This window comes from Serinus canaria, chromosome 3, assembly GCF_022539315.1.
Source record: "Serinus canaria isolate serCan28SL12 chromosome 3, serCan2020, whole genome shotgun sequence".
In the NCBI taxonomy this organism is placed as follows: Eukaryota; Metazoa; Chordata; class Aves; order Passeriformes; family Fringillidae; genus Serinus; species Serinus canaria.
In genome coordinates this window covers 62,602,599-62,608,598 of record NC_066316.1, presented here as the reverse complement: position 1 = coordinate 62,608,598, position 6,000 = coordinate 62,602,599, and positions in this window count along the sequence as shown.

The following is a 6,000-nucleotide window of genomic DNA, read 5'->3' as shown; positions in this document are numbered from 1 at the left end:
CCTCTGCTACTACCCAAACTCAGTGGTTTGCAGATTCAGCCACCAGCCATACTATCTAATACAATTTTATTGGTGAGTGAGACAAACCCCAAAGGCTTAAGACATGGGCATGCTTATTACCATTCGGTATTCTGAAAGAAAGTTAATGGAACATTTCAGGTAAAATCAAATCTGGGAAGAAGTTTGCCTGTTGGCAGAGTATCCTTTAGAATTTCAGAATGATAGAATGGTTAGGGTTGGAAGGGACCTTAAAGATAATTTAGTTCCAACCCTCCTTCTATGAGCAGGGACACTCTCCACTAGACCAGGTATCTCAAAGTCCTGCCCAATCTGGCCTTGAACACCTCCAGGGATGGAGAGTCCACAACTTCTCTGGGTAACCTGTTCCAGAGCCTCACCACCCTCACAGTAAAAACTTTCTCTCTAATATCTAAACTAAACCCGACCTCCTTCAGCTTAAAGCCATTCTCTCCGTCACTACATGCTGTTGTGAAAATTCCTCCTTTAGCTCTCTTGCAGGCTCCCTTTAGGTACTGGAAGACTGTTATTAGGTATCCCCGAAGCCTTCTCTTCTCCAGGCTGAACTGCCCCATCTCTCTCAGCCTGTCTTCATAGGAGATGTGCTCCAGCCCTGTGCTCAGCTTAAGGACTCCCTCCTGGACTTGCTCCAACATGCCTACATCATTCTTGTGCTCGGGTTCCCAGTCCAGAACACAGTACTCCAGCTGGGGTCTCACCAGAGCAGAGTACAGGGAGAGAATCATCTCCTTCGATGGGCTGGCCAGGCTGCTTTTGATGCAGCCCAGAATACAGACAGCTTTTTTAACTTCTAGCACACACTGCTGAGTCATGTCAAGCTTTTCAGGTACCAGCAATCCTAGGTCCTTCTCCCCAGTGCTGGTCTCTTTCCATTCTCTGCCCAGCCTAAAGCTGTTTTTGGGATTGCGCCAAACCAGGTGCAGGACCTCACACTTGGCATTGTTGAACTTCATCAGGATGACCTGGGCCCACCTCTCAAGCCTGACAAGGTCCCTCTGGGTGTTATTCCTTCCCTCCAGCGTGTTGACTGCATCACACACCTGGTTGTCATCAGTGAACTCACTGAGGGTGCACTGAAACCCACTTTCCATCTCACCAATAAAGATGTTAAAAAGCACCAGTCCAAACACCGACCCCTGGGGAACACCACTTGGCACTGCTTTCCATTTGGACACTGCACCACTGACTTCAACACTTTGAGCATGATCATCCAGCCAATTCTTTATCCACCCAGTGGCCCACTCATCAGATCCACGTCTCTCCATTTTAGAGACATAGATGTCATGTGGGACAGTGCCTTTGTTCAAATCCAGGGAGATGATGCCTGTTGCCCTTCCCTCGTCCACCACTGCTGTAACCCTATCATAGAAGGCCAAGAAATTTGTCAGGCATGATTTGACTTTAGTGATGCCATGCTGGCTGTTACCAATCATCTCATCATTTTCCTTGTGCCTTTGCAGAGTTTCCAGGAGGAGCTGCTCCATGATCTTACCAGACACTGGTGGGAGACTGACGGACCTGTCATTCCCTGGTTCTTCCTTGTCTCCCTTTTTAAAAATAGGTACTATGTTTCCCCTTTTCCAGTCAGTGGGAACTCCACCAGATTGCCATGACTTCTCAAATATGTTGGATAGTGGCATAGCCACTTCCTCAGCCAGTTCTTTCAGTACCCATGGTTGTATCTTGTCAGGTCCCATGGACTTGTACACCTTCAGGTTCCTTAAACGGTTTTGAACTCGGGCTTTTCCTGCAATGGGTGGAGAAGAAAAATTGAACAACTTAAGTTATTCTTAATACAGAGCAAGAATGAAGCTAAAGGGAACACAGGGGCCACTATTTGAGCAAGAACATATTTTTCTCTTTGAGAATAAGCAATTCAGCCAAAGAAAAAGACTCCAAGTTGTAAAGAAATTTTATCTAATGAATATTGGTAAAAGAGCCGTGTAATAAAAGTGGTATCTGGTAAGTGCAATTTTTACAATTCTTTTCCCAAAGGAAACTTTACTGAATGAATTGCTAGGTTTTTGGACCAGGCATAACAAAACGTATTCTAAAATTTTTACTAATCTCTATCATAATAAAAGACAAAACTGAAAACTGAAGAAAACTCTGCTTCAGCATGAGAAGTATTTACAACAATTACTAACCCAGTCCTTGAGATGTGAGAACTTCAGAACAAATGATTGTGTTGAGTATGTATCACAAATGATTTGCATACACAAAAATCCATAAACCAAGAGAAAACCCCCAAAAATGTTATGTTATTTCATTGTTTAATCAAATGACTAAGAATTCAGCATTGGGAGGTGTACCTGTTTTGCCCATAGGTGAATGACTCCTTATGTACTTGGCTAATTGGGAATTTCTGGAGAACTTAATTCAGGGTAAATGGTTGTATGCAAGCTAGAAATCTAGTGACCTTTTCAGGTGTATAAATAATACATGTTTCATACTTGCAATTGCCTTTGTATTTTTTCCTTCTGAAGAACTAAAAGGTGGCAGAAATATCACCTCCTTGAAGATGAATATTTAGCAAATACTACTTTTATATATGGTTCCTGCCTAGGAACCTTCATAAATCATTATTCATTTCCTTCTATTTTATCAATTACCAGCCCCTCACATCTGCACTTACAACACTACTATTCATGTAATACTTTTAACTTTTTGTTTGGCTTCCAAAATCTTCAGTCCCTGGAAAGAAGTGCTGCCAATGGTATGTAACTGAGGGTAGCCAGATGCTGACTGTCTAAAGTTCAAAGCAGTTAAATGACCAATGCTCTCTCTAAGGCAGTAAGTCTGTCATTTCTTACTATACTGAGAGGTGGAAGAAAAGTTTTAAGATAGGAAAGGGAAAAGTGTTCCAGCTGCTCTCCTGAGTGCCTGTGTCCTAGCAGATAAAGACATCTCTCAAAAACTCTAGTGCTTAGAGAAGTGCTTACTGCACTTCTATTATGTTGTCCCAGAGTTTTTATCACGGAGAATTTGACATCTAAACAAGACTACAATAAGCAGTCCGTTGCTGTGTATAAAAATCTAGCTGAGAATTCTAGAGTTGGGGATTGGTGGAATAAATTTTTGTGGCAATGTACAATTTACATATGTTCTGTCTTGTGTTCTAAGTGGTGACCTGAAGCATGTGACAAATAGCATTTTGTTGACTTTTAATGTAAAGGGTCTGTATAATAATCAGCTGTGGTGGGCCAGCATTGGTTAACAGCCAAACCTCCACCCAGCTGCTCATTCCTGCCCTCAGGAAGAGAAAATAGGAAGAAAAAGAACGAGGAGGCTCACGGGTCAACCTAAGGACTGGCAGATTGTTTACTAATTACTGTTGTGAACTAAGAAGAATCGGGGAAAATAAGCTCACAAAAATGTATGGTTTCATGATTTGGATAGTGGGAAACAGAAAGGCAAACATTAAATTAACATCTTTCCTCCCCCTTTCTCAAGCTTAAAGTCACTCCTTCACATAAATCTCTGTCAGTAATGGTTGGCCCATGGTGGTTCCTCTTCACTGCTTTGTCCTTCTCAGACTTTCAGCCTGCTCTGGCATGGATGTTGCACACAGCTGCTCTGGTGTGGAGCAGCTCCTCTTCCTCCTCATCTTCTGGTCTTGGTGCTCCACCTTCTGCTTCTCACTCATTTTGTCCTCCTCTCTTTCTCTGTGGCATTTCCCAACCTTCCTGACAAATGCTTTCCCTGAGGCATTGCCATCACGGCAGCAGGGCTGAGCTGTGCCCTGAGCTGGGTGTCCTGCAGCCATCTGGAGCTGCCCATGTCCAGCCCAGGGCTGCTCCTCACAGAGCACCTGGGCCCCCACCAGCACCTGGGCACCTGCAGTGCTGTGCTCCAGCACAGTTAATCACTAAAGAAGACCTAAGTCAGCCTTTCTGAGCACCCCATCACTCACTGGTGCAATAGAAATGAGCCACTGAGAAAAGCTCAGTTTTGCTGGAAGGTTTTAAAATGGACAGAACTGGATTCCAGCTGTGACATAGGTAGAAGTGTGAAACTGAACAGGGACTGAGGGCTGGGAATGGGGTCTGAGGACTGCACCAGCAAGAGCGAACAGCTCTGGGTCAGGCAGCAGCGTAAAACTTATCTCACTGCTCTTGCTGGAAATTCACCACTCCTGTTGACTTCATCAGGATTTTGGCACCTCAGAGAAAATTGTGCAGGCAAATTGCTGAGTGACACACCTCACGTGGGGTGTCCTTTGCTCACCAAACTCTGCAGGGCAAAGGACTCTTGAACCCCAGCGCAGAGCTGAGCAACTGCAGCTCTGTCACGTCCAGGCTGTAGTCTGCTTCCCACACCAGATCATCTGCCTTAACCATTGCTGACATAGACAAGCCATAGTTCCTGTGCGGTGTGGGAGCTGGAAATTTCACCATTTGTTGCACTCACAGTTTCTTGGTGGCCACTTTCCTAATTGTCTGAACTATAAACTTGTCTTTGGAGATCACAGTTTTGTCTGTACTGGTTGTGCAGTTGTATTATACATCAATAAGCACTTTGATGAACATAAACTATTTGTTGTAGATGAAGTCCAGCCATGAATGACTGTAGCAACCATTTAGCTTTCCATATATCAGAGTGAAATCAATAAAGTGTGTAAAAAAGCTGGCTAAGTATTGCTAAAAGCCCATTAGGAGACAATGCTGGATTAGTAATTTTTCCAGCCTAATTGCATCTTTATAATCACAAGGTTTCTAAAGCTTGCATATGTAAACCCATGTCCTGCACTTTTGAATTCACAGAACAACATATCACAGCCACTGAAGCAGGGTTTATATTTTTTATTTTCCAAAATATATAACAATCAGCATAAGTTTGTGCAATATTTCAGACTAATTTGAGTAAAGCCATGCAAACCAGGAAATTTTTTAAAGTTTCCAGGTGAATTTAAAGAGAAAAACACTTGCCCCTCTGAGAGTGAACCTGTTTTTTATGTTTTTCCAGGCAGTGACATAGATCAGGAAACAAAATTAAATTACTGGTTTTACATCACTTATGCAATTATATTTACTGTCTATATTTCCAAAGCTTTCAGATATCTAACATTGAAACATTATGGAAATGAGATCCAGAACAAATTCTTGTTATCTCCCATCTCAGATGGGAAGGAAGGATTAAGGCTAACTATAATGAAAAAAAAAAAAAACTCCAAAAGAAGATGAAAAAAATAAAGCTTTATAGTATATAATTTTTTTTGTCCTGATTGTTTGCATTAGATAAAATCTTGAATAAACTGATTTTTCAGAAAGTTAAAATCTCATTTTTAAGACAGCTTTCACAGTAAAAACCTAGGGCAATAACATCCATCATAATATATACAAAATCACAAATTGGGAAGGAAAAAGTTGCTGGAAATATAAAAAGAGACACCAAAAGCAAATTGAAAATCATAATTCTACCATCAAAATTCTCTGTTGGCAGTGCTATCTCCAGAGCATATCTCACAGGGGTCTGTGGGGACATTCACCATGAACACTCATGTCTGTGGTATATTCTACATGGGAATAGCTACTTCTAGAGCAGGACCTGTTCCTACCTCCTTCTGCTCACCACTGCCTAAACTGCTTGTTGCAATGACAGTTTTTGCAGCTCAGGACCTGTGCAATATCAGAGCACATTAAGACCAAGGATCCAGTTCATGTAAGGCCATGACCAGTAATCAGAAAACACCAACTGGACCCAGCAGTGTAACAGCAAAGCTTTCTGAATGGCAGTAATCTGTCAAAGAATCAGTTGTCCAAAACTCACATGAGTCAATTATTTGATTAAAGAAAGATGATGGGGAGGGAGAGTGTAAGAGGGAGGAGGCCAATGCTATCTTAGTCTACACTAAAAATAAAAAAGTGATATACAGTTTTTGGCTTGTTCAGACTACAAGTAGTGGGTTTGCACAAAGAGGATCATGTTCCTTCAGCAGGCAACTACATAACTAAGGTCACT